The sequence below is a fragment of the Narcine bancroftii genome, chromosome 5, assembly GCF_036971445.1.
Source record: "Narcine bancroftii isolate sNarBan1 chromosome 5, sNarBan1.hap1, whole genome shotgun sequence".
Classification (NCBI taxonomy): domain Eukaryota; kingdom Metazoa; phylum Chordata; class Chondrichthyes; order Torpediniformes; family Narcinidae; genus Narcine; species Narcine bancroftii.
Window position 1 is genome coordinate 201,438,285 of NC_091473.1, and position 22,508 is coordinate 201,460,792.

General features: G+C 41.7%; 1 long non-coding RNA gene and 1 pseudogene across 1 annotated transcript; one reads left to right on the forward strand and one right to left on the reverse strand.

Annotated features, from left to right (window-relative positions):
- Positions 1-249: 249 nt before the first annotated feature.
- On the reverse strand, positions 250-6,564 carry LOC138764574 (uncharacterized). Its single transcript, XR_011358195.1, has 2 exons — positions 6,249-6,564; positions 250-1,316 (listed from the first exon to the last, which is right to left on the reverse strand). It is a non-coding gene; the product is annotated as an uncharacterized lncRNA (long non-coding RNA).
- A 673-nt stretch (positions 6,565-7,237) lies between these two features.
- On the forward strand, positions 7,238-15,490 carry LOC138764550 (oocyte zinc finger protein XlCOF6-like; annotated as a pseudogene).
- Positions 15,491-22,508: the final 7,018 nt, after the last annotated feature.

Here is a 22,508-nt window from a genome sequence, read left to right on the forward strand (position 1 = left end):
ATACAATATATAATTGGCCTGTTCAATTGTGTATAATGGAAACATTAACAAAATATTTTAAAGAAAAGGTATCTTTGATCTCATTGAATGGTGGAGCAGGCTCGAAGGGCCGAATGACATACTCCTGCTCCTATCTTCTATGTTTCTATTTAGGATGTGAATTATGGATCTGATTTACAATTTATGTCTGTTAGTGATATATGAGAAATTTTATTTAATTTATGTAATTGTTAATATTGAATTGTTCCATTTTTGTTTGTGAAAGTTCTTTATTAAAATCAATAAAAATATTTTAAAAAGAAAGAACATCACTCACTCAAATACCAGCAGGGATCGGAGTCTTGTGTTTTGGAGGCAACAAATCAAAACAGGTTTTGTTGTCAATTTGCAATTTATTATCAGGTTCAAGTTTATTATCACCTATACAAAGGTGCAATGGGAATGTTTGTTTTGTACCAGTCCAGCTGGACATCCCGTGCATAGTCCAGTAACTAAGTCACAGATTGGAGTGCAAGTTTCAGGGACAGATCAGTGGGTATAAGGCAAAAGCAGCATTATTTTACAAGGGTGAGGATCATTCAAGAGTCTGATAACACGAGGAAGGAACTGTCCTTGAATCTGGTGGGTGTGATCTCACACTGGGGAATCTTCTCCATGGGCAGGAGGGGAGAGGGAGTGTGCCTGGGAAGGGGGTGAGTTTTTTAATATGTTGGTTGCTTTTCCAAGGCAGTGGGTAATGGAGGTGGAATGGATTCTCTCCGTCAATGTTAATGACTCCAATTAAATGTTTTTTTTAAATTAGCAATACAACACGGTTGAAGGCTCTCCGGCCCATGAAAACCGTGCTGCCCAATTAACCTACCAATCAGGGTGGGAACATACAGGCAGGTCTGGATTGGAACATGAGTCGTGAGTTGGACAGTGCTTTTAACGCTCCTGTCAGAAATCTAAAATCAATGGGATCAATGGCCGTCTTCGTTACCCAGAATCCCCCACGCAGCTGGACCCTCTCTGCCTGTGCCGAGTTATGCCGTTAAAATGCGCACTGTCTCACACACACACACAAATAAAACCACATTCGGCAATGCATCACAAATCAGTATAAACGCACACGCGGCTGCTCCAGCAAATAACCAACACAAACTGGTAGCTGGGAAACAAGGTATGAAACTCATCCGTCTGCTCCTGTCGGCTGGAAACGCCTGGCCCGCTCGGTTGGTTTGGACCCAGGCAGGAACCCACCGTGAAATCCAGCCCAACTCGTCATTAGATTGGTAAAACACTCCCGTTCATTTCTCGACAAGAGGGGACAAGTTCTGTGGAAACGAGACGCATTATCGATCATCCAAGCCTTAAACAACATTCTTATTTTGCCAAGTTGTATCATTTCCTCGCGTTGGCGACTTGCAATGAAATGGCCAGTGCAGGATGACCTGTCACATCCCAGAGAAAACGACATTTGAACCACCCCTCCCCAAATATAGCTTTTCCGAATTTAATCCTTTCAAAGCACCCGCTCCCCCAAACTCAGTTTGAAGCAAATCTGTATTAAATTTTATATGGCATGTCTTTTATATAAAGAAATCATGCTTTCCAAATTGCTCATCAAACATTGAGGTTAATATATAAATGCATCGTTTCAGGCTCCAACGACGCTCAGTTACTGACGGTACATTACATTCAGTAACACTGTCTGACCGAGATGTGATGCAGACCCACGAACAGGTAATACTAAACACAACATTAACCACTTGAAGTATTAATTTCTCCTTCAGTTGCGCCTTGGAGCTACATGGATCAGGTGCAGGGAGATGGGATAAGCCCAGAAGACCATGGTTAGGCTGAAGGACCTGTCCCATACTGTTTGACTTTATTAACATACCGTCCAAAATGTCCTGCACACAGTGGCCCTATTCCCAACGTTGCCAACGTCCACCGATCACTGCACCCAGTGTTCATGGCACTCGGTGACACACCCTTCCTCCCCATTGGGCACCATGACATTTATTTCCCTGTGGGGGGGTTGACAGTCGAAGCAGCGTGGATGTTGGAAGATGCTCCACTGTTGGCTTCTGGACGAGCTGGTGGGGGCAGGACCTTTCTCCGTGTCCGATGTATTTCGAGCAGTGGTTCTCAACCGTTTTTTGTTCAACTTACTCCCACCTTAATTTTCCCTGACGACCCACAGAGCATCTATTCTATGGCACAGAATGTCACAGGAGCTCTGTGGGTTGTCAGGTGAGTGGAAGAATGTTGAGTGAGATAAACTCTTGAAACGAGATGAGATGGAAAACCGTGCCGAGCAGAACGTGGTCTTTAGACAGCACCAATTCGGCGGGCCAAAGAGTCTCCCGCGTCGCGGTTTGCGTTGAGGATCCTCTGCGCTTCCACTGGGAACGGACGGGGGTGTCACGGGGGGTCGGAGCGGAGCGGCCGACGGGGTGTGCGTCAAGGTGAGGGGCCGATGGACGGTCAGGGAGGGGGGACACAGACAGTCCGGAGGCCGGGGAAACGCTGGTGGGGCCTCGTGGCTCGGGCAACGCCCATGGAGAAGAGCGGCGTGAAGGAGAGGGTGAGGGAATGGGCATTTCGGATTAATTCAGCCCATTCTCTCCAACATGAACCGCAATGTCCCGAAACCAGCCCGAAGGGGCGGGGAAGCTGAGAACAGCGGGAAAGCCGTCAGGAGCCCAATATGGGCTCGGCTCAGATCCTCGGAATTGATGGGCTTATTCCCCAAACCTGCTCCAATCCACACAGACTCGTCCTCTGATGAGAGCGGGGATCAGCTTCAATTTCAACAGCGGAATCTTCCATTGAAACACAACTACAGCCGGTTCAAAGTCGTTCCCCCTCCCGCCCTCCGTGTTTTATTCCATAATTAAATTGACCACCTCCACACCCCGATTTGTCCTGAAGTTGACGGAGTCTGGAAAAATTCCACTGAACCAGCCAACAAGCTGTGGGACAAGTGAGTGAGGGGGGTGGGGGGTGGAAGGAGGTGAACTGGGGATTCGCCCCTCTCCTCTCCATGACACCGACCGCAGGGGGCCTTACTGAAACTCAGCCTCAGGGTCCGAGTGGTCGTTTATCCGCCATTGGCATAAGGGACGACCCCCCTCTCAACGTTACCGAACCGCCCCAACCCAGTTCCTCTCCCCCGCATCCCAGAAGCGCCATCACTCCACTCCGCCACGGACTCAAATGAGTCGCTTCATCCTCCTTCCTCCACAAGCTGGACGGATCTGAGATCATTGTGAGGAGTTTTATATAAAGTCGTCCATCGTTTTTTCCTCATGTTTCCTCTCTTTATTGCCCTGTTCTTGCACTTTTCACATCTTCAGTCATTCCATGTCAACCATACTGATTGGGAGGTTCTTGCAAAAAATCGCACTGGATGGCGTTCTGTGATTTGCAGTGGCACATCACAACGTGCCAACAACTACAAAAAGTTCTGTGAGGGCAGAAGAGCTACTTGTGAAGGGATGGGCCATGATGATGCTCTTTTTATTGTTCTTGACATGTTTCATATAAAATTAAAACCAAAAGCTCTGGGAAGTGCCTAAAACATTGAATAAATAAGGCTATTTCTTTGCTTCATAAGTTTGTCAGGACTGAGTGGACCTGATCCGTGGGAGAGAAATAGCGGACAAGGCTAAGTCCAGGAAGGCTGGAGAGTGCAGTCTGGATCATTTACATGATGCCAACAGCAAGGTGTGCACTCATGGATGGGGTGGAACCAAACCTTGATTGGCAGCTGGTGTGTCCTCCGACTGGGGGGGGGCGGGGAAGGGAGGGGGGAGAGCAATGCTGTCACATGACAGTCACAACCCTTCCCAATACAATTCACCCCTCCTAGTTCTCACCACTCACCAATCATGAGACAATCGATAACTCTATGTAGATAAGTGAAAACAAAAAGACGTTTAAAAAAATACAATACTAATTAAGTGGGTCAGTATATACAATAGTGCTATCCAAATGCTGGACAAGGCACATGGTCAAATTCAATGACAACCCCTCACCAGCCCCCATCCCTGACCAAACAGGGTCGCTGTGTTACCAGATAGGGCATGGAGACGTGGCAGCTGCTCCCCAGTGTCAGAGGGGATGGTAATGAGACAGATTATGTTATGTTTTATATTATATATATATATATGTTTTAAAGGAGATAAATTGGGGCAGGTTTTTTTTTAGTGTCAGTCACATACCAACACTTCAAAACAGATCTCATTTAAAATACTGGATCTCTGCTCAAGCCAGACAGGCCTGGCTCCAAGTGCCTTTGCAAAAGCTTTGAAGAGTGCCTATAGGGACTTCACAAATGGATTGTTGCTTTGGAAAGGAACAGATGAAAGAACTCAGAGGATTAGGTCTAGCTTGAGCAGAGCTGCAGTATTTTAAATGGGATCTGTTTTGAAGTGTTTCTCACATGTTTCTCACATGTATACACACACACACACACATATATATATATATAAATAAAACCTAACATAATCAATCCAGTACAAAAATGAATTTGTTTGGTCACTGACTCATATGCCTGGTCTCTGGCTTAGATGGCAAATGTGAACACCCCATTTGGTTTTAATATTCCTTAATGGTCTACCCTCTGGAAATCTCAACACTGTACACATAACTGATTCCTTTTAAATCAGCCACTTCAGTGTCTTGTTATGAGCCCAGAGGACCCAAAAACCAGCAGCAATAGATATTCACCAAGACAAATGGTTACTTTAACAAATGTTGCTTTTTATTGTCTTTAAACATGAAAAAAAGAATCACTACTAACTGAACTAACCTAACTTAATCCCCTTCTAATTCTAAGCGCACGTGTATGTAATGTGTGTGTAAGTTCAGAAAGGTTCTTTGATTCACAGTCCATTCTCACTTCTCATTCCTACAAGATCACTGGTTGCAGACAATTCTTATACTATGCACAGAATTTAAACATTGATAAAGTTCACCAGGCTTTGGTGCTTGAAAGGTAAATGGTCACCGCTCAGGAAGGTTTTTTGTCTGTTTTCAGAGAGAGATTAGTTTGCTTGACACCCACAACTGATTCCATTTTAATCAGCCACTTCAGTGTCTTGCCAAAGAAACTTGACCCATCAGGGTTCTTCAGATGATAACCTTTCTGTCAGGTCACCACAGAGTTCCTTTTTATTTCTGTAATTCCAAGTGAAACATTAGACAGCCAATCCCCTCCTCTTGTATGGACCACAAGGATTTTGACCAGGCTGAACTAAGCACTAACAACCTGTCTTCCAAATGGAGTTTTCCACAAGCTTTCCAGCTTGTCCTGTTCCAGTCCCAGCTGCTGCTGCTCACTGTAAAACTGCAGAACTGTACTCTCTCTCTGAGAGAAAGCTTGTTTGACTTTCTCTGCTTGCAAAATCACATGACCCTCCAAGAACAGCAAACTCCTCTCCAGACAGTCTGCGCTTCGACAAGTTCTTTCAACTGTTGCCTTTTTGTGAATAACAATCCATTAGTAGAGACTCTTGAGCACTCTCCAAAGCTTCTGCAAAGTCCCTGAGGCCCCAACATGTCTAGCATTATCAGAGCTCCAGTATTTTAAATAAGATCTGTTTTAAAGTGTTTTTATGTGACCTACACTAAAAGACTTGCACCAATTTATCTCCAAAAAACATTTCTATATACAATACAAACACAACATAATCTGTCACAGTAGGGCACTGAGGTGCATGGTGGAACTGGGAATATCAATGTTACTGGGATCTAAGGAACTGAGTTACAGGGGAAATTTAAATAGGTTGGAACTATTCCCTGGCGTGTATAAGAATGAAGGGAGATTTGATTGAGCTATACAAAATTATGAAAGGCATAAACAGAGTAAATGGAAGAAAGGCTTTTTCTACTGAGGTGAGGTGTGATACAAAGAGGTCATGGGTGAAAAGGGAAATGTTTAGGGGGAACTTGTTCACACAGACAGAGAGTAGTGGGAGTTCAGAACGAGCTATCCGCTGAAGTGATGAATGTGGGCATTTTAATATTTCAGAAAAAAATTGAACATGTGCATGGATGGGAGTGGAAAGGAGGATATAGACAGGATGCAGGTCAGTGAAAGTGGGCTGAGAATTACACCCTATTTTCAGTGCTGCCTGTTCTATGGTTCTAATATATTTATGGAGCCCTAATTTGTAGGAATTTTACATCTGCAATGCACAATAACAAATTTCATGACCTGCTCAATGACAATAAACCTGATTCTGACAGACACTCACTGTTCACTATACGACAGACAGGAAGAGAAGATACCGAGGTCCACAGTGGACAAACTGTCAGGCCCACAAGTCAGGTCACAGACCCACATGGGAATGTCGGAGAGCAAGGACCAGCTGGGTGCCGCTCGCCCTGCTCCCCATGGGCGCCCTCACCCCCGGGTAGCCCGGCTCCACCTCAGGGCAGCGCGGCTCCAACAAGGGTCGGGCCCCGAGCACTCGGGCTTACCACTCCCCTTCCGCTCCGCCCAACCACCAGGGGCTAGTCTCATCGCCACTCCCAGGCCCAGGCCGCGGCATCACCATGCACACGCCCGTTGCTGAGGGAACAGCGCTGCTGGACACTCGCAGGCCCTGTGACGTCAACGCCCACATGCATGTCCTCGAAACTCCGTCACGTGACGGGGCGGCCTCAAATGGGAAGGGAGCTTTCAATCAGAGGAGCGGCAGGATCCGGGAAGAAAATTGTTAATTGGAATCGTGAAATAGGGGGAATAAAGCAGTGAAGATGGAGGGGAACAAATGAAGGGAAACGGGAGTGTGGGATAAAACTGGCCCGAAATGGGGAGAATAGACGGACAGAGTTCATGTTGAGGGTTTTCACAGGAAAACGGTGCCGAAAGTGAGCGGTGAAGCTGCGCTCAGTGAGTGTCGGGCGGGCGGGCTCTGGGCTCAGTGATGGACAATAAGGAGAGAGCAGATTGAGAAAGAGGGTTTAGCATCATCCTGCTCAAACGTTGGTTCGGACACAGCTGGAGATGTTGGCGATGGAATCCGATTTCCGCGCTCCCTCCCTCCCTCCATCATGTTCCCGCGGCTTCAGTGGACGAGGCTCCCTTTCAAACGGACCCGCGTCTCCTCTCCCCGATCCGGTTGAGCTCCCTGTCGCCCCACCTTCCACGCAGCGACAGCAGCGCCCGGGCCCGAGGGGAGCATTAATCTCCAGTGTGGAAGCAATAAATGGGAACCTTTCCAACAGCCCTAACTCCACATTGGATGAGAACTCAGATCAATGACGGATCTTCACTCACATGGTTCCAATTCTGTTCAATGAGGAAGCTCATGTTCACCAAGTCTAGGCAGATGACGGAGCTCCGCCCCTTTAAGGAAGGCGGTTTAGGGACGTCCCACGGGGTGACATCATCACGTTGGACGGCAGGATGACGCGGGGCTGCAGCCCAATGAAGTCCTTCACAGACGTGCGCAGTGCGTGTTTCTCGGACAGGCGCTGGTCGTGGATCGAAGACGATTCAGAACCGGTTCCGGGAGCAGAGCGCAGCACCGGGTTCCGGAACGGGGGTTCCCGTGGTTCCGAGGCTTGCAACGCCCGGCGAGAGGACGTTTCTACCCGGGTCCCGGTCCTAGTCCCAGCCTCAGTGTTGAGACCGCGCTGTGGGGCCCGTGGCAGGACTGCATTGATTTATCCTCTTGTCACATCCTCTGGTCCCTACAGCGATGAACCCGTTTCAGTGTCCCGACTGCGGGAAGAGCTTTAAAAGGTTGAGTAACTTTACTAAACACCAGCGGGTCCACACCGGGGAAAAGCCGTTCACCTGCCCCAAGTGCAGCAAAGGCTTCACCATCTCTTGCAAGCTGAAGAGGCACCTGCTGGTCCACACTAGGGAAAAGCCGTTCACCTGCCCTGAGTGCAGCAAGGGGTTTGCCACGTCCGGCAACCTTCAGAAACACAGGCGGGTCCACACTGGTGAGAGACCCTTCACCTGCCCCGAGTGCAAGAAGGCCTTCAGCAGGTTGTCCATCCTCGAGGCACACCTGCGGATCCACACCGGGGAAAAGCCGTTCACCTGCCCCGAGTGCAGTAAAGGCTTCACCATCTCCTGCAAGCTGAAGAGGCACCTGCTGGTCCACACTGGGGAAAAGCCGTTTACCTGCCCCGAGTGCAGCAAGAGGTTCGCCAGGTCTGCCGACCTGCAGAAACACAGGCAGATCCACACCGGAGAGAGGCCCTATGCCTGCCCCAAATGCAAGAAGTCCTTCAGCAGGTTGTCCATCCTCGAGATACACCTGCGGATCCACACTGGGGAAAAGCCATTCACCTGCCCCGATTGCGAGAAGACCTTCATTGACATGTCCAAACTTGCACTACACCAGCGGACCCATACTAGGGAGAGGCCCTTCGCCTGCCCCAAGTGTAGCAAAGACTTTATTTTCTCTGCTGGCTTGCAGAACCATCTGCGGTTTCACACCAGGGAAAAGCCATTTACCTGCCCCGAGTGCAGCCAAGGGTTCACTAGGTCCAATGACCTGCGGATTCACCAGCGTGTTCACACCGGGGAGAGGCCCTTCACTTGCCCTGAGTGTAAGAAGACCTTCAACAAGTTGTACAACCTTGAGAGGCACCTGCGGGTCCACACTGGAGAAAAGCCATTCACCTGCCCCGAGTGTAGCAAGGGGTTCTCCAGGTCCTATGACTTGCGGATTCACCAGCGGATCCACACTGGGGAGAAGCCCTGCACCTGCCTCGAATGTGGCAAGAGCTTTACCAATATCTCCAGCCTGCGAATTCACCAGCGTGTCCACACAGGGGAGAGACCCTGCACCTGCCTCGAGTGTGGCAAGGGCTTTACTAATAGCTCCGGCCTGCGGAAACACCAACGGGTCCACACAGGGTAGCGGCCCATCACCTGCTCCAAGTGTGGCAAAGGGTTCACCCAGACCACCTGCAGATACATCAGCGGGGCCACACTGGGGAAATGCTGATCACCTGCTTTGAATGTGGGAAGGGTTTCACCAAGTTGTACATCCTGCTGAATACCAGCGAGTTCACACATCAAGTTTGCAGTGTGTGGAATATTGAAGAATTACTCAGACTTCTGACTGGTGACAGCATGGGGTTGGTTGCAGTTGTTCGGTCGCTCCTCCCAACTTACAAACATTTCTCAGTCTATCATCTTTAATCTTTAACCAATGTGGCTTAAACTTATCCCCTTCAATATTTAATATCATTGCTTTTGGAGATGACGACCACCAGAGGAGCTAAAGCAGCAAAAAAATGGTAAAGAAGATACGGCCCTTCTGACTACAGACTCTGTCTCAGACATGTTGAAGAAACAATCACAGGAGATAACACGAAAAATAACCACAGAAGGTCAATGAGAGATTAATTCTAAGCTTGAGAATCTTTTACAAGTGATTTCAGCAATTGAAGATCTTTTGGAAAATGTGGATGAAGGTTTGAAGTCTGTAAATGACCATATAGATTGGGGTTCTCCAAAGTGGAAGAGGCTGACCTGCCAGAAACCTTCGTGCACTGCCGTTCAACTTCCCTCTCATCCCGCATGCACCAGCAGGCACTTCGACCATCTCCATCGCATTTCCCCTTCATTGCATATGTGGCAGCTGTGAACCCTGGGACACTGCATTTAACAAGTAAGTGCCCTTTCTTCCCCTTAATTTGTGCTCTATTTTGGGGTGTAGGGTTTACACCTCCAAATGGGAGGCAAATTAACGTCCAGCTCGAGGTGGCCTACCCAGCTGCCCCTCCCATCCAGTCCCCCTGTTGCCCCTCCCTCCACCCATCCAGCAATGGGATTCCATGCGATGAGGGACCATGTAATCCCCGAAGGGGTCAAAGGTTGAGAAAGTTTGGGGACCCCTGGTATAAATAAGCTAGAAACTCAATTTGAAGTAATGTCTACGTCCAACTCCAAGGTAGCCTGGAAGGTGGTTGATTTGGAGAGCAGGAGTAGATTCCACAATACTCCGATCCTGGGCTGAAAGGAAGACACTGACAAAGGCAGTTAACTGACTTCTTCTCAAATCTACTCATGGAGGTGTTTGGAAGAGAGATTTTTGCGACTAAAAGCACGTTGGTCTCTGGTTTCCAAGCCAACTGTGACAGGGTATATAGATATGTTTTTGGGAGATAAAACAGATCTTATTGAAAATACTGGAGCTCTGCTCCATGCTAGACATATTGGCTCCACAGCTTTTGCAAGAGACTTCACTCATAGATTGTTGATTACAAAAGGCAACAGATGAAAGATCTTGTTGGAGCTGCAGACTGTCTAGAGGAGAACTTGTTGTTCGAAGAGGGTCATGTTGTTTTGCAAGCAGAGAGAGAAACAGGCTTTCTTTAAGAGAGAGACACAGACATCACTTGTGCAGTGTTACAGCCAGCAGAAGTAGCTGGGACTAAAGCAGGACAAGCTGGCAAGCTTATGGAAAGCCCCATTTTGGAAGACGACCTGGTCAAAGCCCTTGTGGTTCATGAAAGAGGAGAGGACTGGCTGTCTAATGTTTCACTTGGAATAAATGAAACAAAAAGGAACTCTGTGGCGACCTGAAAGAAAGAGGTTATCATCTGGAGAACCCTGAAGGGGCAAGTTTCATCAGCAAGACACTGAAGTGGCTGATTAAAAATGAATCAGTTGTGGATGTCATCGTACAACAAATCTCTCTTTGAAAACTGACAAGAACCTTCCTGAGCAGTAACCATTTACCTTTCAAGCACCAAATCCTGGTGAACTTATAAATGTTTAATTCTGCGCACAGTATAAGAATTGCCTGCACCAGTGAACTTGGAGGAGTGAGAAGTGATATTTTGACTGTGAACCAAAGAACTTTTCTGAATTATACAGGTTACATGCACTTGCGCTTAGAATTAGAAGGGGGTTAATTAAGTTAATAGTAGTAAGTTAAAGTTTGATCATGTTGAAAGATAATTAAAAGCAACTTTAGTTTAAGTAACCATTTCTCTTGGTCAATATCTACTGCTGCTGGGTATTGGGGTCCTCTGGGCTAGTTACATTTTATGGGGAATCGTCTGTTCGGATTGTACAAAGATTGGAGTTTTTGTGATTTTAGTTAATTGGTTTTTTTAAGCTAATTTAAAACTTCTGTGTGGAAAAACCGCAGCAATGGATGTTGATACATTTTTGTCACAACCATCACCTGCAGAGCTGAAGAGTAAGAGAAAAGAGGAACTGATGGCATTAAAACTGACTGAAGTCAAACTTTGGATGAGGAAAATACAAATATAGAGGATTACAGAGAAATATTATATAGGTGAGGAAAAAATTGGTGAGAAAGACTTAGAAAATTTTCCAAAGGATAGATCTGTTGAGTTGTAATTGGAATTGGAGAAATTGAGGGTGGAATAAGAAAGAGAAAAACAGAGGGTGAAAGAAGAACGGGAGAAACAGAGGGTGTTGGAGGCTGAGAAACAGAGACAATATGAGGCAGAACAAACTAAAACAGAAGAGGCTGAAAAACATAGGATATATAACGCAGAAGAAGCAGGAATATGTGTTGGAGGTAGCTGAAAAATGGAATGAGGAAATTGAAAGGGACAGACAGTTTCAATTAGAGAAGTTAAAAATTGAGATGGAGAGAAGTAAGAGATTTGAGGCTGTAACTCCTGGGGAGAGGTTTTTGCCTAGTAGAGAGGTAAATCTAGTTCCTCCTTTTGATGAAGGAGATATAGACACTTATTTTCGAAAGGTTGCTGAGAGCTCAAGATGGCCAAAAGAAAAATGGCCTCTTATGCTCCAAAGTGCACATGTTGCATACTCTAGCTTGACTACACAGCAAGTGGCAAATTATGATACTGTTAAACAAACAGTAGTGAAAGCTTATCAATTGGTTCCAGAAGCATATAGGCAAAAATTTAGGAGTTTGGTGAAAATATGGAATCAATCTTGTATGGATTTTCCTCTGAAAAAATGTATGTTTTGACCATTGGTGCACCTCAAAAGGTATAAATAATGATTTTGACAGATTGAGAGAATTGATATTAATTGAGGAAATTAAAAGGTGTGTTCTAAATGTGATTAAATTATACCGGTGAGAGAGATCTGGGCAAGTGGTGGCAAAAGGCTTGATTTGTGGATGAATTTGCCCTAATTCTCAAAAATAAATTTCAGAATAGAAAGCCTGTTCAGAAGGTTAATGTGGAGCAGATTAATAAGCCTTTTTAATTAAGTCTGGAGAGAATGTTAAAAGAAAAGATGAAGGTAAGGTGGGAAAGGACAGAACTTCTGGATTTGTATGCCATTTTTGTAAGAAACCTGGTCATGTTATTACGAATTGTCTAGTACTGAAAAAGAGAAAAGAATAGGAGGTTTTACAAGAAGCGTGTATTCAGACAGTTGAATTTAAGGAGAGCAGATGTTCCAAACCTGGTAAGGGTATCATGGATGTTTTCAAACCTTTTGTGTCAGTGGGCTTGTAAAGGAGGGAGAATCACAGGTTCCAGTTAAAATTCTTAGAGATACTGGAGCTGCTCAGTCACTGTTGTTGGATAATGTTTTAACTCTTGATCAGAAGACTGACACAGGGGAGATGACTTTGATTAAAGGTGTTGGAGGTGAGATAGAGTCAATATCTTGATATTTATGCTCATGAAGAGTGGGGGGTGATTCATTAGATGTTGTTGGTTATCTTGGTATAAAGAAAACTATGAATAAGATTTTGAGACAATTTTCTGGCCTTGTTTGAGGAAGGATGTTGTAAATTTGTGCCGGACATGTCACTTTTGTGAGTTGTGGGGAAAACTAACGAGAGTCCTCCAGTAGCTCCATTACAACCTATTCCTGTTGTTGGGGAACCTTTCACTTGGGTTATTGTGGATTGTGTAGGTCCCCTGCCTGAAACAAAGCCTGAGAATCATACTTATTAACAATTATGTGCACTGTCGAGATTTTCAGAGGCTTTACCATTAAGGAATATTAAAGCCAAAATGGTGGTAAAAGTTCTGGAAAGATTTTTTAGCTTTTTTGGATTAAGGATCTTACTTTATGTCTGGGTTGTTTCAGCAGTTGATTAGAGTTGGGAATAAAACAGATAATCTGCGTATTATCCTGAAACTCAGGGAGCTTTGGAAAGATTTAATTCTACTCTTCAAAATATGATGAGGATTTATTGTTTGGAGAATGGGAAAGATTGGGATGAAGGTATTCATTTATTGTTGTTTGCAGCAAGGGAGGCTGTGCAGGAGTCATTAGGTTTCAGCCCTTTTGAAATGGTGTTAGGAAATCGGGTTAGAGGACTTTTAATGTTGATAAAAGAACAGTGGGTTAATGAGGATGTGTAGGTGGACTTGCTGGATTATGGTTCTAAATTTAAAGATTGGTTACAAAAAGTGAGGACTTTGGCTCAAGAGAATTTAGTGACACATGGGAAGAACCTTTGAGGAATTGGCCAAATAGTTTGCAAGATTATCCAAAGAAAACTTAACTGTTAATTTAACAAAAAGTCACTTTGGACATTCTACTGTGACATACTTAGGTCATTTAGTTGGTCATGGGAAAGTTGCACATATTCAGGCTAATGTGAATGCAATTTCTGAATTTCCTATTCCCAATGGCAAGAAAGCAGTGAGGATTTCAGGATATTATAGGAAATTTTGCTGAGGTTGCTCTTCCTTTAACCATTCCTTTGAAGAAAGGGGAGAAATTTGTGTGGACTAAAGTTTGTCAGACAGCTTTGGTTAATTTAAAGGAGATGTTATGCCATTACCATGTTTTAAAATCTCCTGATTTTGACAGACTATTTTCTTTAGTAGTGGATGCCAGTGAGGGGACAGCATCTAGCTGCCAATTTTTCAAACAAATTCAATATTCATCAAAGTAACTATTCCAGGGTACTTAAAGAAGTTGCTCTGGAAATTGTGGAGGTACTGGTCGACATTTTCCAAAGTTCCATAGATTCGGGGGAGGTGCCTATGGATTGGAGAGTGGTGATGTAGTGCCGCCTTTTAAGAAGGGAGGGAGAGAGAAAACAGGAAATTATAGACCAGTTAGTCTGATGTCCGTGGTGGGGAAGATATTGGAATCTATCATAAAAGGAGAAATAGTGGGACATTTGGGCAGAAATAATCATATCAGAGCTAGTTAGCATGGATTCTTTAAGGGATAATCATGCTTGACTAACCTGCAATTTTTCGAAGATGTGACAAAGAGGGTGGACTCTGGAGAGCCAGTGGATGTGATGTACTTGGACTTCCAAAAAGCCTTTGATAAGGTCCCGTACAGGAGACTAGTAGGCAAAATCAAGGAACGTGGTATTGGGGATAGGGTGCTGACATGGATAGAAAATTGGTTAAGAAATAGGAAACAAAGAGTTGTAATAAACGGGTCATTTTCAGGATGGCAGGATGTGACGAGTGGGGTGCCACAGGGATCGGTGTTTATCATTTATCAGCTGTTTATCATTTATGTAAATGATTTGGATGAAGGGATTATTAATAACATGAGCAAATCTGCAGATGACACTAAACTGGGTGGCAGTGTGAACTGTGAGGAGGAAAATGCAGAGGGACTTGGATAGGTTTGGAGAGTGAGTGGAGGAATGGAAGATGAAATTCAATGTGAGGTTATCCATTTTGGAGGCAGTAATAAGAGAGCAGAGTATTATTTAAACGGAGTCAAGCTAGGGAGTTGGGTAGTGCAAAGGGATCTGGTTGGACTCATTCACCAGTCACTAAAAGCTAGCATGCAGGTTCAGCAAGCGATGAAGAGGGCAAATGGCATGTTGGCTTTCAGAAAGAGGGAAATTGGAGTATAGGAGCAGCGATGCCCTGCTATTGTACAGGGCCCTGATGAAACCTCACCTGGAATATTGCATCCAGCTCTGGTCCCCAAATTTGAGGAAGGACATACTCGCTATAGAGGGAGTGCAGCACAGATTTACAAGGTTGGTTCCCAGGATGGCAGGACAGACATACGCTGAAAGGTTGGAAAGACTGGGCTTATATGCGATGGTTTAGGATGAGGGGAGACATGACTGAGGTATATAAGATTATCAAGGGGTTGGACAGGGTGAAATTGGATTACATGTTCCCAATGTTGAGAGAGACTAGGAGTAGAGGGCATAGTTTAAGAATACAGGGAATGCCCTTTAGGACAGAGATGAGGAGAAATCCTTTTACCCAGAGAAGTGTGGATGTATCGAATGCTTTACTGCAGAGGGTGGTAGGGGCAGATTCGCTGGATATTTTCAAAAGGGAGTTAGAAAAGGCTCTTGTGTGCAGGGGAGTTGAGGGTTATGGGGTTAAGACAGGGAATGGATACTGACAGAATGATCAGCCATGATCAGAAAAATGGCGGTGCTGGCTCGATGGGCCAGTTGGCCGACTCCAGCACCTACTGTCTATTGAACTGTTGTCTATAATATTTGCTCTGCAGAATTTTGATGTATATCTCGATACCTCTCCTGAACCAATTGTGATATTTTCTGACCACAATCCTCTGGTGTTTTGAATAAAATGAAGAATAAAAACAGAAGATTGTTAAACTGGAGTTTAATATTGCAAGAATATAATCTGCAAATTAATCATATAAGAGGTACAAATAATGTGATTGCAGATTGTTTGTCAAGATGTTAAAATTGATCATTTATAGAAATATATACTCTCAACATTCAGTTACATTGTTATAACATGTGTATTGTGTATTATCACTTTAGTGATTTTTAAAGTAAATTTAGATATAATTGAATTTTAACTCAAATTAAAATTCCTTTGTAGGGGGAAAGTGTGACAGATCATGTTATGTTTTATAATGTATATCTTCTTTTTCTTCTTCTTTTCTTTGGCTTGGCTTCGCGGACGAAGATTTATGGAGGGGGTAAAAAGTCCACGTCACCTGCAGGCTCGTTTGTGGCTGACCAGTCCGATGCGGGACAGGCAGACACGATTGCAGCGGTTGCAAGGGAAAATTGGTTGGTTGGGGTTGGGTGTTGGGTTTTTCCTCCTTTGCCTTTTGTCAGTGAGGTGGGCTCTGCGGTCTTCTTCAAAGGAGGCTGCTGCCCGCCAAACTGTGAGGCGCCAAGATGCACGGTTTGAGGCGTTATCAGCCCACTGGCGGTGGTCAATGTGGCAGGCACCAAGAGATTTCTTTAGGCAGTCCTTGTACCTTTTCTTTGGTGCACCTCTGTCACGGTGGCCAGTGGAGAGCTCGCCATATAACACGATCTTGGGAAGGCGATGGTCCTCCATTCTGGAGACGTGACCCATCCAGCGCAGCTGGATCTTCAGCAGCGTGGACTCGATGCTGTCGACCTCTGCCATCTCGAGTACCTCGACGTTAGGGGTGTGAGCGCTCCAATGGATGTTGAGGATGGATATTTTAAAGGAGATAAATTGTGGCAGTTTACATGCAAACGCTTCAAAACAGATCTCCTTTTAAATGCTCAAGTCAGACAGTCCAGGCTCCAAGTGCCTTTGCAAAAACTTTAAAGCGTGCCTACAGGGACTTCACAAATGGATTGTTGGAAATTAGAAAATAATGTTAAATTAGAAGAATGGTTTAATGAAATAAAATATTGTCTCCCATTAGAAAAAAAATTACTTATGAGAGATAACTATGACAAATTTTGTCAAATATGGGAGCCTTATGAGATTTATGAATATAGACTAATCCACATCTTTTAAAGAATATATCAAAATGCAAACATGGTTTTGAGAAACTACTAAAGAAACCCTAAACCCCCACCACCCAACCTAAAACTCACCCTCCCTCCAATCTACCCCAAAACCCCCTAACGATCAAAAAAGAAAAAAAGCACGATGAGAATACTAAACACAATTCACTTAATATGGGTTATGTTTGATGTATATCTCGATACCTCTCCTGAACCAATTGTGATATTTTCTGACCACAATCCTCTGGTGTTTTGAATAAAATGAAGAATAAAAACAGAAGATTGTTAAACTGGAGTTTAATATTGCAAGAATATACTCAGCTGCACCCAAATCTCTATTTTTAAATGTTCAAATTGAAGTAATCCAAATATGGGCTCCAAATCTTTTTGAATACATAATATTTGTCTTAAATTATAAGTAATCTTCTCCAATGGAAAACACAACCTTAATTCCAAATGCCATCTTTGTAAATTAAGATGCATCTGATCTTTCCACGAAATAGCTATACATTTCCTCACCACTGCTAACTCTAAGCTCTAAAAAGCTAATTGAAGTTTATCCAATTTATAAAACAAATCCAATTCACTAATATCTCCAATTTAAAAATTTTTGGATCTAAAAAAATTTAACTTTAAAAATATTCTGTAAACAATCTCTTATCTAAGACCTAAAAAACCTAACCTTGTCATAAGGCCCCACTGAATGTAAAAACGTACCTTTCTGATCATTACAACAAAAACACATATTGGAATCACTCAAATTATATCTTTTCAAACGTCCCAGAATCAAATACAATTGGTGTAGAAAGTTATAAGTCACAAGCCTGTATCTAGCATTTATAATTTTTGTCATACTATCCCTTCAAATATTTTTCCAATGATCCTTATCAAAATCAACTCCCAAATCCTTCTCCCATTTAAGCCGTGATTTATGCAACTCAATTTTAGGCATTTTTCTGTTGCAATAATTTATACATTTCTGAAATAAAACCTTTCTTCCCTCCATCATGAATCAACATCTCAAATTTCAACTCTTTAGGTAAAAGCAAATGCCTTCCAAAATAATCGTACAACATTGATTTAATTTGATAATAACAAAAAAAGGTGTACGAGTTGGTATTTGATATTTTTCCTTCAATCTTTCAAATGATAAAAAAAAATGACTCAATTCATAACAATCCCTTTCTGGTCCCAAATTTTAAGAAGGCCATTGTTAACCATAAAAAGAAAACATTTATTCTGATACAAAGGAATATATCTCGACAATTTACCATAATTACCAATTTCTTTATTTATCCCTTCCAAAATATCTATCAAATGAGATAAAATAGGTCATTTATAAAAACTTATTAATTTAACATTCCATTTATAAACAAATTGATCTCTTCTATCTTCACTAGAAGATAGAAGTCCCGCATCGGACTTGTCAGCCACAAACGAGCCTGCAGCTGACGTGGACTTTTTACCCCCTCCATAAATCTTCGTCCGCGAAGCCAAGCCAAAGAAGTTCTATTTAATTCTATATCTGCTCAAGTCAAAGGACTATCCAAATCAAACATTTTATTAACAATTTTTAATTGAGTAGCTTTATAATAATTTAAGAAATTTGGAAGTTGCAAACCACCTAATTCATATTTCCGTGTTAATTTATGCATAGAAACTCACTAGTTTTCCCTTCCATAAAAATTTCCTAACCATTATATTCAAATTCTTTAAAAACTTTTTAGGAATATTACAAGGAATAGTTTGGAAGAATAATTTAAATCATAGAATTGATCTATATATTTATTTATTTTAATACCAAAATACTTAATTTTATCTGTCCATTAAAAATGTACCACTCCTTTTCAACCAGAGTAATCAGCTTCAGGCACTGCCGTAAGATCACTATTATTCCAATTCACTTTATAACTGGATAATTCCCCATACTGTATTAACTTTTTTCTGTAACTCCTTCAATGACTCCAATGGTTCAGTTAAATAAATTAATACATCTGCAAATAAACTAATCTTGTATTTATCCAATCCTGATTTAATACTCTCTATATTCCTTTCCTGCCTTATTAATTGAGCTAATGGTTCAATCACCAATGCAAATAACACCGGGGATAAAAGGCAACCCTGTCTTGCAGATCTCTCTAAATTAAAAGACTCAGACAAAACCCCATTTGTCATAACTCTAGCTCTGGGTTGTTTATATAGTGTCTTAATCTGAAATAAACATCGATCTAAACCAAAATTTCTCCAACATTTTAAATTTAAAAAAAAACCCATGGCACTCTATCAAACACCTTCTTGGCATCCAATGATCAGACCATTGGTACTGCTCCCAATAAATATTTATTAAACTAATTAATTTAAATACATTATCTGCAGAAATATCTACCCTTAATAAAACCCATCTGATCAATATGAATCAACTTTGGTAAATACTGCATCAATGTATTAGCCAAAGTCTTAGTCAAAAATTTATAATCAACATTCAATAATGAAATGTTAGTCTATAAGAACCAGGATTCAAAGGAACTTTATCTTTTTTAAAGAATCACAGTGATAATAGCGTGATAAAGATTCCGGTACAGATTGTGTATCCGAAACTTCTTATAAAACTTCATCAAACACTGGAAGCAACAAATGTTGAAATTTCTTATTAAAATTCCACTGTAAAACCATCTTCTCCTGGAGATTTACCATTCAGCATTGAATTCAAAACTGACTTAATCTCTTTTAAATCAATCGGTTTCTCCAGTTGTTCCCTAGTCCAATCATTCAATATAGGTAACTGCAACCTATTTTAAAAATCCTCTATTTTATCATCATCCTGTCGTACTTCAGAAGTATATAATTTTTAATAAAATTCTTTAAACTGTTCAGTAATATCTGGAGGTCTATAAGAAATTTTAGAATTTTTCTTAACTGTCTTTATCATTCTAGACATTTGTTCAGATTTCAATTGCCATTCCAAAACTTTGTGCGGCTTTTCCCCCAGCTCATATTATTTCTGTTTGGATCTTTGTAATAAACATTCAACTCTATAAGTTTGTAATGCATTATATTTCAGTTTCATAGTCTCTAAATAGACATTTTCCCTCTTAATTAATGTATTTTTCTGTAACTCTTTTTCCAAAACACTAATATCTTTTTCCAACTTATCAACTTCCGCTAAATATTATTTTTTCAGTTTAACTGTAAAACTAATAATTTGAAAGGCTTTTAAAGCATCCCATAATACAAATTACTATTCACAGTCCCTATTTATATCCAAAAACTGTTGAATTTGTTCATTAATAAACTTACAAAATTCATCATTTTTCAACAACAAAGAATAAAACCTCCACCAATAAGAAGAAACCATCTTATCCATTCCTGCATATGTTAATAAAACCAATGAACAATCTGACAAAATCCTAGATTTATATTTAGTTAAAACTACATTATCCAATCATTGAGTCAACAATAGAAAAAAAATCAATTCTAGAATAAGTATCATATTGAGCTGAATAATACAAATTATCTCGGCTTTTGGATTCAACCTTCTTCATCGACTAAATAAAATTCCTTCATCAAAAACAACAGTTTCTTAACCTTCTTATTCCTAAGTGTCTCTTTACCTGATTTATCAACCAAAGGATCCAAACAACAGTCAAAGCCACCCCTATCATAATTTGATCATTAGAATATGATAAATTAAGCAAAACATTCTGAAAAAAAATCTCATTATCCACATTTGGTGCATAAATATTCACCAACGTCCAAGATTCTGAAAATATTTTACAATTAACTATCGAAACCTTCCCAATTGACTCATACACTGAATCCAAAATAAAAGGTAAATGTTTATGAATTAAAATCGCCACCACTTGAGCTTTAGAATTAAAAGAAGAATACAAAACCTGTCCTACCCAATCTTTTTTCAACTGTTGATGTTCAATTTCCATTAAATGAGTTTCTTGCAAAAATGCAACATTAAATTTCTTAATATAAATTAAGTTTCTTTTGTTTAATTGGGTTATTAAGCCCATTCACATTAAATTAGCCATCTACAGTACAATAACCATAATCCATGCAGCTGAGTCTCCATCTCCACACAAAAAAATACCTCCTCAAAGAATAAAAAGAAAAGACAGATGCATATTTTTTTTAAATTAAGAAAATCCCCAAACCCCTTTCCCCCTCCCCTTTTAAGTACCAAGTACTACTCCCCCCAAAACAAGGGAAGCCATTAAGTGAGTGACGGTGTCGGCTGAGCTAAAATCTGAGCTTACATCTCCCCCAAACCTCTTCCAATTCTTTATTCACTTGCTCATCATCAATCAAAATCTCTTCAGAATCACTTGAATCTTTCTGCTGCATCTCCTCCAACCGATCTTCCTTCCCTTCTTTTTTTCCCTTCTGAACCCCGTTACCATTACCATTCTTTTTAACAGCTCCATTTGATTTTTGCACTTGAGAAGATGAAGACCGACCTTTCTTAAGGTCCGGCAAAGAATTAGCAAAAACCAAAGCATCATCAAAAAACTGAGACTCATATTCTCCATAAAAGACTTTTAAAACAGCAGGGAATCTAAAAGCAAATTTATAACCTTTCTGCCAAAGAACAGCTTTCGCTGAATTAAATTCTTTACGTCTTTTAATACTATTTTGACTAAGACAAAACACTTCTGTTTTGAACCATCAGAGGACCTCCATGTTGCTTTTCATTTTGAACTGCTAATCTTAAAATTAATTCTCTATCCTGATATCTGATCAAAAAAGATTGAGATAGTTGGCCAGGCGTCGGTTTCCTTCTCAGTGCTCTATCCAAACAATTCGGAGACATTTCCGCTCCTAAAACACCTAGTGTCCATTTTTGAAAAAAGTTAACCAGTTCTGCCTCTTTCAAAATCTTCCAGTAAACCCACAATCTTCACATTGTTCCTACCACTCTGGTTCTTCAATCAATCAATTTTCTTCAATAAATCAGCCTTCCAAATCCTCCATCCCATAAAAGAATCATCGGAGGTGATCATTTTTTGTTGACATTGATCAATATCACAAACACAATCTTCCAACTTATCTTCCATTTTCTTAACCTTCTCTTGAACTTTGCCCACGACTTATGCATATTTTACAACATCAGCTTTAACAGTTGAAATATCTTCCATTACATTTGTTAGCTTACAGATGTAAAACCAAGAAATCTGTTGTGACATTGCCTGAAACTATACTTCAAAGTAATCTTTATATTTAGAGAAGTGCCTACCCTGGCCAGCAATAGCCTTCTATTGTATTTCTATTTGTTCACTGACCAAATCTTCTTCAGTGCTGGTTTCTTGGTTCCTCTCCTCTCTCACTGCACCAACTCCTTTAGTTTCTTCTTCTACCACAGTGACTTCCCCCACCCACCCTGGGGTGGAAGATGTTCAGAATAGTGTGCATTCACAAAGATTCTTCAGTTTCAGCAGAAGAACATTGGGTACCATGTTGAGCAGGGGACCGCAACCCGGGCGCTGGCATCACTTTCGGAGATGCTGGCTGTCGATGCTGGTTGCGAGGAGAGGGAATACGCGATGTTCCTGGTTCCAACTCTGAGGTAGGCTGAACTTCTAAACTTACCGATTGTTTTAAAATCGGTTTCTTCATTGTTTTGGCTCTTGTCTTTTTCATTCTTATATTTAATTACTTGTAAAAACAAACACTAAACATTTTATATATTTATATATATATTTTTTTTAAATATATTTATATATTCAAAATGGTTTCTATTCAAATCTGCTGGGAGAGATGATAAATCTCATCTCTCCCCTATACCATCATGCCATAACCCCCCCAAACAAATCCATACCTTCTAATGCAATCCCCCCCTCCCTCCGAAAATATGCTACTTTCATCAAGAAATTT